General features: G+C 44.4%; 1 protein-coding gene and 1 non-coding gene across 2 annotated transcripts in view; both read left to right on the top strand.

Moving 5' to 3' along the window:
- Positions 1–13,726, top strand: part of auts2a (activator of transcription and developmental regulator AUTS2 a) — a 174,366-nt gene that overhangs the window by 1,147 nt on the left and 159,493 nt on the right. The window lies entirely within an intron of this gene.
- Positions 5,527–5,598, top strand: trnaa-ggc. Its single transcript has one exon. It is a non-coding gene; the product is annotated as a tRNA-Ala (tRNA).

The following is a 13,726-nucleotide window of genomic DNA, read 5'->3' on the forward strand; positions in this document are numbered from 1 at the left end:
CAGCTAGTCTGGTTAAGTTGTGGTTGGAGCTGATACAGAAGACAATCATTTCTCCTGCCTTTTATGGGACATTATCTCCAGAGATCTGGGAAGTTGGATTTTTTTGCTTCGGCCACAGCTTCCAGCAGTGAATCCACATCATCATTGTAGTTTGCAGATGGCACAAAACTTGGGAACATAGTAAACAGTGAGGAGGATAGAAGCAGATTGCAGGAGGACATAGACTGGCTGGTGAAATGGGCAGACACGTGGCAAATGAAGATTAATGCAGAGAAGTGTGAGGTGATGCATTTTGGGAGCAAGAATGGAGAGAGGCAATATACACTAAATGCTAGTTTTAAAGGGGGTGAAGGAACACTGAGGGTTCATATAAGTCAATCCTTGAAGGAGGCCGGACAGGAAGATAAAGCTGTTAAAAAAGCGTCCGGGATACGAGGCTTTATAAATAGGGGCATAGAATACACAAGTCAGGAAGTTATGATGAACCTTTATATAAAACACTGATTAGGCCTCAGCGAGAGACTGGGTTCAGTTCTGGGCCCCACACTTTAGGAAGGATGTCAAGGCATTGGAGAGGGTGTGAAGGAGATTGACCAGAATGTTAACAGGAATGAGGGGCTTCAGTGATCAGGAGAGGTAGAGAAGCTCGGATTATTCTCCTTGGAGCAGAGAAGGTTAGGGGGAGATTTTATAGAGGCGTTCAAAATGAAGAGGGATTTAATAGAGTGAACAAGGAGAAACTAGATAATTATTTGGGGTGGACAAGTTTGCAGGGCTATGGGGAGAGATCAGGGGAGTGGGATTGATTTGGAAGCTCTTTTCAAAGATCCGGCACAGACATGATGGGCCGAATGGCCTCCTTCTGTGCTGTAAAATTCTGTGATTCTATGACTGTTTCCATTGCCAGGTGTGCCAGTAACCAGGGGACATTGATTCAAGATAATTGGCAAAAGAACCAGAGGGGAGATAAGGAAAATTTTCTTTACACAGAGAGGTGTTGTGGTCTGGAACCCCTGAAAGGGTGGGTGCAAACAGATTCAATAAGAACTTTCAAAAGGGAATGGGATAGGTTCTTGAAAATGAAAACTTTGCAAGGATATGGGGAAGAACGGGCAGTGGGACTGATTGGGCAGCTCTTCCAAAGAGCAGGCACAAGCACGATGGGTCGAATGGCCTCCTCCTGAGCTGTAATATTCTATGATTCTATATGATTCTATGAATATAAAAATGAGAGTGCGGTCTGTTAATAATATAGAATCATAGAATTTTACAGCACAAAAAGAGGCCATTCGGCCCATCGAGTCTGTGCGGCTCTTTGAAAAGAGCAATTAATGTCAGTCCCACTCCCGGCCCTTTCCCCATAACCTGCAAACCCGTCCTCCTCAAATACCCGTCCACCACGTTTTTAAAAGTAGTTATCGAATCGGCCTCCACCGCCCTCTCAGGCAATGTTCCAGATTCGAACAACTCTGCGTGAAAAAATTTCTTCTCACCTCTCCCCTCGGCTTCTTTTAGAGACTATTTGGAATCTGTGACCTCGAGTCACCGACATACCCACCAGTGGGAACAGTTTCTCCCTCTCTAACCTATCAAATCCCCTCATGATTTTGAAGACTTCTATTAAGTCCTCGTAACCTTCTCTGCTCCAATGAGAATAATCCCGGCCTCTCTCGCCTTTTCTCATCATCACGGTTCCTCATTCCTGGACCCATCCTCGTAAATCTCCTCTGTACCCTTTCCAATGCCTTAACAAGGCCATTCACCTACAAGCCATTCACGGCCTCGCTCCCTCCTACCTCTCCGACCTACTATCCCCCTACCTACCTGCCCGTACCCTCCATTCCTCTGGCTCTAGTCTGCTCCACATCCCCCACCCCAACCGCCCTACCATCGGTGGCCGGGCCTTCAGCCTCTCAGCCCCCAGGCTCTGGAACTCCATCCCCCAGTGCCTTTGACGCCTCCTCCCTTTCCTCCTTCAAGGCCGGTCTCAAGACCTTTCGCTTTGACCTTCAGCCTTCAGCTCCTCTCTCGACTCTCTACCCCCTATTGTTGTTAACATCCTTCCTATAGTGTGGTGCCCAGAACTGGGCGCAGTATTCTAACTGAAAGCCTAACCAGTGTTTATATGGGTTAATCACAACCTCCTGACTCTTGTACTCTATGCCCTTATTTATAAAGCCCAGTATCCCATATGCCCTTTTTACAGCCCTATCTCCCTGTCCTGCCACCTTCAAGGATTCATTTACCTGCACCCCAGGTCTCTCTGTTCCTTCACCCCCCCCTTAAGATTGTATTACCGCCTATATTGCCCCTCATTCTTTCTTCCAAAATGCATTACCCGCATTTCTCCACAATTAAATTAATCTGCCATGTGTCGCCCATTTTACCATCTGTCTATGTCTTCCTGCAGTCGGCTCCTATCTTTCTCACTGTTTACCCCCTCCCTAACTTTGTGTCGACCGCAAACTTGGAAATGGTACTTGCTATACCCAAGTTCAGATCATTTATGTATATTAAGAAGAGCAGTGGTCCTAATACCGATCCCTGGGGGACACCACTGTACACTTCCCTCCAGTCAGAAAAGCAGCCGTTCACCACAACTCTCTGCTCTCTGTCTCCCATCCAGTTCTGGATCCGCTGCCACTGTCCCTTTTATACCAACGGCTTCTATCTTTCTTACAAGTCTTTCATGTGGCACTTTGTCAAATGCCTTTTGAAAGTCCATATAAACTACATCAACTGCACTACCTTTATCCCCTCTCCGTTACCTCATTGAAAAATTCTATTAGATTTATTAGACAAGATTTGCCTTTAACAAATCCGTGCGGCTGTCCCTAATTAACCCATATTCTTCCAAGTGAAGATTTATTGTGTCCCGGATTATAGTCTCCAGGAGTTTCCCCACTACTGATGTCAGGCTGACTGGCCTGGAGTTCCCAGGTTTGTCCTTCTGTCCCTTTTTGTACAGGGAGTCACATTGGCCACTCTCCAGTCCTCGGGCACCACTCCTGTGTCCAACGAAGATTGAAAAATTGTGGCCAAAGCCTCCGCTGTTTGTACCCGTCCCTCCCATAGTAACCTCGGCTGCATCCCGTCTGGACCGGGACACTTATCACCTTCAGCCCAGTCAACCTTTCAGTACTTCCTCTCTGTTTATACTTATCCTCTCCATTTCCTCTCCCCTCTCCTCCGATACTGCGGCTTTTGGTGCATCCACTTCTTTTGTGAAGACAGATGCAAAGTATTCATTCAGCACATCAGCCATTGCCCTCTGCCTCCACAAAAAGATTGCCCCCTTGGTCCTTAATTGGCCCCACCCTACCTTTGACTAACCTTTTTTTCTTGATGTGTTTGTAAAATATTTTAGAATTCCCTTTAGTGTTACCCGCTAACCTTTTTTCGTATAATCTTTTTGCCCCTCTTATTTCCTTTTTCAAACCTCTTCTGCACTTCCTGTATTTGAATAATAATAATAATCCTTGCATTTGATATAGCGCTTTTCACGTCTTCTAGACGTCTCAAAGCGCTTCACAGAATAGACAGTAAAGTGAATTGACTGTATATTTAAATAAAAACCAATGCTGACTCTCCAGCTGTACAGCACCATGTTCCATTGTTAAACCTTCACAGACGTTCTGTAATCATTCATATTGGAGAAAGATTCCACTTCATTGCGTTTGATTTGGAGAGAGAAATTACAAAGAGTTTGACTGACGGCATCTTTGGCGCTAGTTAATACTCGTGATTTGGATTATTAAAAGTGCAAACCTGGCGGCAGCCGTTGTTTGATGTCTCTGGGGGGAAAGCTTGTTTGCATAAATTGACAGTTATGTTGTAATATCAAACAGATGCTCAGAGTCAGGTCAGGGCTAATTAACCCATTCCTGGGAGCAATTCTGGAATTCCAGCCCTACAGCACATTGTATCACTGATATCATCCAACATTTGGGTCTAATTTACTAGAAACACAAGCGTTTACACAACTCGCATAACATGAATGAAGTTACATATGGTTTATTTAACTTGCATACTCCGTATGAATTGTACAAACTGCATATATGAACGCAGTTGCTGGGCTAAGCTTCCCAACCACAGATAACCACCTGTTTAGCCATGGGCTTCTCTAACTTTCTCAATGCTTCAGGCAATCTCCGCTCACGCCAAACCGCTTGTGTTCCAGCCATTCTCCACGCTCAGCGCATTAGGCCCTGTGGTGCTAACTGGCTCCTGGGGACAGGAAGCTCAATGGCAGACACGCAGCTGTCCTGCCAAGCTCCTCAAATCCAGGAACCTTTGCAAATGCCTCTTAGACTCGGTGCATTGACATATTGGACATATTATTCAAGCGTGTTTTCTAGTTTGTAACTAAATAGTTACCAGAGAGTCGGATGTTATCCAGTGATGAGTTTTACAGACCAGTTAATTTTCTGATATTTACGTTAAAGAGTTTGACTGTCTTCCTTAAGTGACAGTTGGCCTGATGTGTGGTCTATGGTCCCTAATGGTCCTGTCTTCCTGCTGAGGGCAGCCTGAGAACAGTTATAGTTGTGACTTTCAGCCTTTGCTTGGAATCCAGATTATTAAACAACAGTCACTGCACTTGACTATATTTCCCTGTGAAATGCTTTGAGATATTTTGGTGGGATAAGATGCTATAAACATGCAAATTCTTTCTTAAATGATAATTCTGGGTCATTTGAAACATAGACTAAACCAGCTTTTATTTAAGAAGTCGAATCAGGAGGTAACAAAGGTTCTGAAGGAGGGTTTTGGTGGCACTTTGGTGTAAGATAAGAGTGGAGCCAAGCAATGTGGCAAAGATAGTCGGGGTGTGAATGTGAGGGAGGAAGGATTGAGTAATGAACTGAACGCCAAGGATGGGCACTGATTTGGTGAGTTTGAGAGAGACCAAGGGAGGATGAGGAGATCAGAGAAATCCTGTGGTACAAGTTGTTGATACGTTCGTATCCTACTCTCCAGGACAATCCTCGATACATCTTCCAATCAGCGGCAACACTTGCTTTGCGGGAATCCTTGTGGAGGTATTGAATGTGAAGGTGTATTGGCCCAGTCACTGCACTGCACTGTAGCACACGGCGCACCGCTGCTCAGTGGTGCTGTGTCGCCCTCTGCTGCTCAGTTGTACGATGTACCGGAGGGAACGGCTGCTCTGTTTCTGTAACAGAAGGGAATTGACATCAGGAACAGGACGGTGCTGTCCTGGGAAAACAGTCAGCTGGAAACTCTGGAAAGGTATGATAAAATAGGTTCAAGTGCTTCTAGATTTGAAATCCGTGTTCCTGCTCCAGGTGATCTTGTCATTACAGGAATAATTTGACTGATTTGGTGACATTGTTACGGAAATAACAAAACGGGTTGATTGGGGGCAGTTTGTTATCAAATTAAGGGCCATTTATTGCCCTGAATAAAACTCACCCTTGAAGTTTCTGCGTGAAGGTGAGTCACTGGGAGATGATTGTGCTGTAGTCGGGCTCTGAGCGCTACCCGGTGGAGAGTGGAGCGTGGAGTCCTGTAGCTCAGTGGTCAGAGCACTCGCCTGGCAAGCGAGAGACTTGGGTTCAATTTCCGACAGGGCGAAACCTTGGGCAAGTTTCCTTACTTCATACGCCTGATAGTAATCCCTCAAGAAAAAAAAACAACAATAAATTGGTCATTTTCAATCCACGGCTGTTTGTGGGACATTGCTGTGCGCAATTGGCTGCCGCGTTTCACCCACAAATATACAGTCAATTCACTTTACAGTATATTCTGTGAAGCGCTTTGAGACGTCGAGAAGACGTGATAAGCACCATATCAAATGCAATGATTATTATTATTACCCTGGTGAAGAGCGCTATATAAGTGTAACTTGTTTACCTTGTTGTTGTATAAGTGCTGGTTGGGATTTTAGGGACCTCAATCAGCAGGTTATATCAGGCTCCACGGCACTGAGCCTGGTCTGCATTACTCCATTTAATTATTCAGACAAGCTGCCTTGTTAGTGCTCCCTGGACACTACTAAAGTATTCACAATGTTTATCTTTGTGTCACTGAAAGTGGAACTAAAGAAAATCTATGTTGTAGGAGCAGCTCTGTGGTGAGGCACGTGGGCTGCTCTGTTGTGCTGACTGTGTGATGCCGCTGACCCTTTTCTCCGTTTCTCCATCAACCTTAATCCTGAGGGAAACCAGGAGCTTTCTAAAGGCTCGCTAACTAACTGCCCAGCATCACTCTCCGGGATTCCTGCTGGATTGAATCAGAATATTTTCTGCTAAATTTGTGTTTGTGTGGAGTCCTGTAGCTCAGTGGTTAGAGCACTCGCCTTGCAAGTGAGAGACCTGAGTTCGATTCCCGGGAAGGGCAATACTTTGGGCAAGTTTCCTTACTCCACACACATTTACCTAGCAGGAAGCAGGAATCCAGTTGTTTGTCGATTGGCGGCTCGCTTTTCCGAGGGCAATAATTCCTCCAAAACAAATAAAAATAAATTGGTCACTTCAATCCACGACTGTTTGTGGGACGCCGCTGTGCATAATTGGCTGCCGCGTTTCACCCACAAAATATATAGTCGATTCACTTTACAGTGAAGCACTTCGATGCGTCTCGAAGACGTGATAAGGCCCTATATCAAATGCAAGGATAATCATTATTAAATGTTTTGGAATGTTACGATATCCAAGCACACCAGCATAATAATAATAATCCTTGAGTGACCAAATTATTATTGTGCTTTTTTTTCTTGAGGAATTATTATCAGGGGTGTGGAGTAAGGAAACTTGCCCAAGGTTTTGCCCTGCTGGGAATCGAACCCAGTCTCTCACTTGCATAACCACAGAGTTACAGGACGAGATAAGGGCATTGATCCTCCCTACCCTCACCCTCACGCTCTTGAATGCTACAACTCATATATATATATCCCAGTGACAACGACGAGGTCTTCTTAAACAAGAGATTGCTTAGCCCTTTAAAGAGATGCTGTGAAATGGGGGGAGAGAGGTGTCTGCCATATTTTGTGACAAATAATTTTGAAACTTGTCATTAAATGCCACAAGCTTGCCTTGCCGTGGGAAGAAATGGTTTGTTTCTCCCCAGTGATCATATGTCTTTCCTGTAACAGGCACCGGCTGCTGAGGCCTGATGTGCCAATGTGGGCTGTTCTGACTATTTGGCTGTGATGGGTGCTTTAGAGACAATAAACTTTGAAGCTTTTTTTTAACAATGTTTATTTTTGCATTTGATATAGTGCCAGTAGGATTTAAATTGTAAAATGTAGTGACTTTGTGTTTGTAGGCAAACATGGCAGCCAATTTGTACACACCACAACAAAATTACACTTGTAAAGCGTCTTTCATGTCGGGAGGACGTCCCAAGGCGCTGAAACAGCAGTGTCCTACAAACAGCCAAGAAGTGAATGACTAATTTTATCTGGAGGGTTGTTGCCCAGGACTCCGGTAGACAGAAACTCCTTCTCCTTTCAACTAGTCCCATAGGATGTAAACGTTCATCTGAACATCAGACGAAACCTTGATTTAATGTCTCAGCCAAAAGACGGCAACTCCAGAAACTGCAGCACTCCCCCAGCACTACATTGGAGTATTAGCCTCGACTAGCAGCTCAAAATTCCAAGGTGGGGCTTGAACCCACAGCCTTCTGAACCAAGACAAGAGTGCTACCAACTGAGCTGGGCTGACACCTAAACTTGGCACACGTGCTTGAAACTGAAATTGTCAAAGTCAGCAGCGGTTAGTTAACCCCAGAGAAAAGCAGTTATAACCTCCTTCAAAGTTACTTATTTCAATCCAAGTTTGGAATGCGGTATCTTATCTTAAATTGGTGTGGGTGCTTAGTCCAGATAGATCACAAAGAAATTTAGTGGGAAGAAAATCTTCAGCTTTTAACCACAATGTGCTCACACGAGAGGTTTGATTGAAGAAGGCTTCGCATCCATCCTGAACGCCACTCACCACGAATAATATTACCTCCAACAGTTTTGAAGTAACATTAACCTAAGTAAGGAGGAACATTCCAATTGGATGATGAATATATCCACTCCATGATTTGTTCTATTTATGAATGCACTTCCCCAATCAGTTATTTTTAAGAAATATGGAAAACTGGAATTCAAATTAAAAACGGTGTTAAGATACATCCAATATTAATGTTGTACAGAAGCAGAAATCACTCCTGGATTCTTAAACACCAGACCGGCCTCAACAAATTGTCCACAATTAAGTTATAATTTCCTGTAGCTGGAATCCTGCAGCTCAGTGGTTAGAGCGCTCACCTTGCAAGCAAGAGACCTGGGTTTGATTCCCGGCAAGTCGAAACCTTGGGCAAGTTTCCTTACTCCACACGCCCGGTCACTTCAATCCACGACTGTCTGTGGGACGCTGCTGTGTGCAATCAGCTGTCGCATTTCGCCCAAAAATATACAGTCAATTCACTTTACAGTCTATTCTGTGAAGCACTTTGAGACGTCGAGAAAATGTGAAACGCGCTATATCAAATGCAAGGATTATTATTATTATAATTTGGGTTTTGTCTTGTTTTGAGCAAATGCCGATTTAATAATGCAACAGTGTTTGGTTTGTATAAACGACATCTTCAGGTATGTTTTGAGGCTGAGAGCAGCAATCACAGAGCGTTGCCTCATGCTGACAGTGCGGTTCGTTGGTCCTAATGGAGAATGATCATCCCTGAAAGGCTGACATTTGCTGAGTGCACGTGCTGCTGGCTTCATGTGCCATATTGTTCCAGTTTCCAGGGTTCTTGGACAGAATTAAATACTTTCATGTGAAACTGTCGCATAAAATACAAATGCAAGTGTTCAAATGTATCTTTTGAAACGTTTTTAAAAATTCTTGCATTTGTTATTATGCCTTTAATGTAGAAATGGATCAAAGCGATTGTCAAGTAATTGCTGTCAAATTAGAGTGACTGTTTGTGGGCTAATGTAGCAGTCACTTTGCACAAAACACTCTGCTTTCCTCCTCTTTGCTGCTGTTGGTGACCAGACACAGAGATTCCTGAAAGTACCGAGATGACAGTTTGTGCATTCCCGCCGGCCAACTCTCCCAGTACATGTCCCTGCTCGTCACTGCCTCTCGAGCTTGGGAACGGAGCTGTGTTTGCCTGACCAGACAGTAGAGTACATTAGTGGTCACCATCCTGTGGTATCACTAATGGGAACAAAAAGTCCTGGAAGGGACTATTATTTGCACGGAAGCAAAATAATATGTATGGAAAATGTAAAGGACCTGGGGGTCCTGATTGACAATAAATTGAAGCTCTCCCAACAATGTTCTGTGGCAGTGAGTAAAGCAAACCAGATGTTGGGATGTATCAAAAGATCAATAGCAGCTGAAATAGTGGGGTAATCCTGCCATTGTATAAATCATGGTTGAGATCGTACTTAGAGTCCTGTGTCCAGTCGCCGCAGTACAAAAAGGTTATTGGAGAAATCGAGAAGATACAGAGGAGGGCAACCAAAATGATTGAGGGAATGGAGGGACTGGGCTGTGAGGAGCGACTCAGTAAATTGGGCATGTTCATGCTGGAAAAGAGAAGATTGACAACATAATTGTTGTCTTTAAGTTTCTAAAGATTCTAAACAATATCGATCATGTCAGACTGCTTCAACTTGTCCAGAATAGTAAAACCATAGGACATGGCCTGCAATTGAAGGGGGAAATTCAGAATGAATCTATGCAAACACCTATTTCAGTGAGCGAATAGTGAACCTGTGGAACAGGCTCCCGAGGGAGACGGTTGAAGCAGGAAGTGTTGATTCTTTCAAACATAGATTAGATACTTTTCTTCCAGGAAATAACATTATGGGATATAGTAATAGGTAGTTTTGGGACATATGTGCATACGACCGCCAGGGAGGTGGAAGATGAACCAGATGGACCTTGGTCTTTTCTCGTCCAGCATTTCTTATGTTCTGATTAAGCAAATCCCAGCTTGTGACATTAGCCCTTTAGGCAAATGTTTCAGAGGCAAATGAGCATCGAGCTGTTTTTGCCAGAGAGAATCAAGCCTGGTGGAGGATCTGCAGTCTGTAAACCTGTCCATTTCTGACCCCTTACACTGAGACCATGTGGGTGTGAGTTTCAGTATCTGCTTTCTCTTTGTCCGCCTTCAGCTACCCTCTCGACTCGCTACCCCCTCCTTGCTCCCTCCCTTCTGTCCCCTCACCATTTCCCCCCTCCTCGCTCCCTCCCTTCCCTCACCCTGACCATTTCCCCCCTGCTCGGGTCCCGACCCAACTGTCCAGCGCCTTGGGACATCCTCCCAACGTGAAAGGCACTCTATAAATGAAATGTTGTTGTTGGGGGAAGTAGTTACTGTGGAGGTAAACCTGAACCACAATGCTAGTGCAGAATAGATCTGTGGTTTGGCCCAGTTCACAGCTGTAACCTAGCTCTGCCGGCAACCCAAACCTGTGCTGCTTACAGCAATATCTCATAGAATAATTAAATATTATAGCACAGAGGAAGGCCACTCGGCCCATCATGCCGGTGCCAGTTCTTTGGAAGAGCTGCCCAATCATTCCCACTCCCCCCGTTCTCTCTCCATACCCATACATATTTTTCCTTTTCAAGTATCTATCCCATTCCTTTCTGAAATTCCCTCTCGTCAGAATAAATACAAAGATGGTGATTGTTTACCTTTTATCGCTGACCTTTTCCGGGTCTAATCATCATATTGAATAAATATCAGGTTTTGACAATCCGGCCTGTTCAGTGATGAGGTCCCAGCTGTGGAGGTGCTGTGCCAGACAGTTGCTGAGGCATCTGATTGCCGCTCTGCGCTGCTGCCTGTGACTGGGGAGCAGATGTTTTTTGATGTGTCTCAGTCGTTGTGAGCTGAAAGGTCCATCATGTTAACTTTGTGAAATTTAAATTCTCAGTTTGGATTATGGGCACAGCCACAAGTTTGCCAGGTTTGCCAGGCAAACAACAGGCAAATTACAGGCAAGCGACAGGCAAACCTGTGGCTGTACCTATATTCCAAGCTTAGAACTTAAACTTCACAAAGTTAACATGATGTCCTCACCTTTCTTTTCCCGCTCCCACCATTTGCTTTCCCTGCGACCTCTGGTTTAGGCTCAGTAACATACTGTGCTGCATGTAGAATATGATTCAAATTAGATTATGGGGAGATGCACTTTCTTGTCCTTTTGTGCACCAGCAATAATTAAACATCAAGGCTGGACCTGGAGCAGGATGGCTATTGCATAACGGGTTTTCCATAATGGAGAAGACGGGTTTGTGGGGTTATGGGGAGAAAGCTGGTGATTGGGGTTAGTGAAAGTGACGCTCTGTCAAAGAGCCGCACAGACTCGATGTGCCGAATGGCCTCCTTCTGTGCCGTAACATTCTATGAATCTATGAAAAAAACTCTCTCACCTCAGAAATTCTCAGCTTTATTGTGTGTTTGTGCTGATGTTTACGTCAGTGTAGGGAAGCAAAGGCAGCTGGACCTGAGCAAGGCAGTGAATGTTTAACTGGAAATAAGACACAATCAGGATTATTCTCGATGCATTCTCATCAACTCGAATTTCAGACCATTTGGGGTTGACATGAATCTGGCTGTAAGCACTCTGAGATGCTTCCCCTCATGAAAGGCACTATATAAATGCGAGCGGTTGAAGTTTTTATTGAGAAGACACTAAATCCTTGCACAGATGTTCCCATCACCACCTGTACTGTGCAGTTTGTCCTGTTATATCTCCAGTGTCAACTTCAAACTTGGGATCTTGTTTTTTTTCCACTGAAAAAATAATAATAATAATAAAACATCTTTGCATTTCATATAATGACATCATGTCGTCTAGACATCTCCAAGCGCTTCACAGGATATACTGTAAAGTGTAGTGACTGTATTTTGGACACGAAGATCCAGTGAAAAATTAGTTCTCAGGCCCTGCAAAGCTCTGTTACATTGAATTCCACTCCCCCATCCCATCTTGGCCCCCACTCCTTCCGAATCCACCTCCAGCTCAGATGCAAACCCCTGATTGCACCTTGGGATGTCCTCCCAACTGAAAAGTGCTGTATAAATGTTATTTGTTATTGTTGAATCAAAATGGCACGTTGTCATGTTCAGTGCTCTGATTTTTAGAGGGAACCATAGTGTTTGTGGAGAGCAGACGGGGTGGGGTGGGGGGTGGGAGGGTTGAAGTCAAACTGTGAACATCGTAACCTACAGTGGAACAATTCTGTTCAGATTATTAAGCTGATAGGAATTCGTCATTGGCTTTCACTGACCTCAGATATAAGTAAACTTGGCTAAAAAACCCAGAACCTGGTCCAGTTGGCAGCCCGTAACCACAATTTGCTCCTGCAGAGCGACTCGCAACCAAATACGCCTCGCAGCAAAATGGCAACAAGATCTGGAGAGAACAGCAGAGGGGATCAGGGTTACTGAAATCCCTCATCCTCTGGAAAACACCAGCTGGTGCTGCTAGGATATTCAGATCTGAACCAACTTAAAGTTATCCTGCGTTTGATTGAATTTAACCATCCCCCCCACCACCACCACCAGCATGTGGAAGTGGGCTTGCTCTGCAGGGGGGAGCTGTCTGCTTTAGTTTCACTTGATCAGTGAAGAAAAAAACTTAATCTGTCTGTGTCTGTCTGTCTGTGTGTGTGTGTATTTGTGTGTGGGGTTGGGGAGTCAGGTTGGGAATGTTTTGTGAAGTCAGTGGGCAGTTGTAGTTAGACTCGAGTATTTATTGACTGTAAGAAGGATGTGAGGTGAAAGGTTAAAGATTAAATATGATTTACAATCCATAGTGAGATTCTCATTCAACTTATGGAGACCGTCTCTGAGCAAACAGGGAACATGATGCATTGGAAAGATCCAACAGTCTAACAGTGTGGTACTACAGAGCTCTGACCCCCTTCGGTAAGGAAGCTGCTTGCTGAGTACCTCCAGACCAGAGATTCCCCCACTTGTAAATTGCTGACTGAATTGGAAGTGATTTGATACCTTGCTGCCGTGACCTGCAAGGAACAGAGATTTACCGACGGACCTCACTAACATCTACATTTACAACTGGCGGCAAAATATTGAGTGCAATAGCAGTTAGATAATGGAAGTCTAGTGAGAAACTCTTAACGCGCCAATTGCACAGTAAGAACAGCTCCTGGGTTGGCTTGTGTCTGCCTATATAATGCATTATATCCAACTTCTTTTCTCCTCCTTCTCCTTGATTCGAAAGTAAGGAAGTGATTCCATTTATACAAGCTGTGCGTGAAACCACAGTTAGAGTATATTGCGTAGTATTTGGGTCTCTTCACTGAAAGTACATCAGGCCATGGTGGAGCACAGCTTTGCTTGACACCAGAGATGGTGATCTCTCTACAAGGCACAGGGTAACGTAAGCTTCTGTTAGAGGTCCTGAACTTCCAGTGATCCACGTTATCTCCTGCAGAAAGCTTATCATGATCACCAGTGTTAATGTTAGCGGGGAATACTGACTCATGTTTTGAGGTTTGCCTGATTATCTCTTCACTTAAAGATGTTAAATGTCACCAGCGTTAAGATGAAGAACATGTCAATGTTTTACCCACGTTTTTCTTTTGTTGCAGTACAGGTACCGCTGACCCTGAGAATCTGTCATCTTTCCATTGGCTGGTGCCCACCAAATCCTGTACATTTTCCATGAAGTGTTTGCAGCTATAATTGTGATTGTTTGGATTGGGTTCTGTTATTGTGA

This window comes from Callorhinchus milii, unplaced genomic scaffold (genome assembly GCF_018977255.1).
Source record: "Callorhinchus milii isolate IMCB2004 unplaced genomic scaffold, IMCB_Cmil_1.0 Scaffold10, whole genome shotgun sequence".
NCBI classification, from domain to species: Eukaryota; Metazoa; Chordata; class Chondrichthyes; order Chimaeriformes; family Callorhinchidae; genus Callorhinchus; species Callorhinchus milii.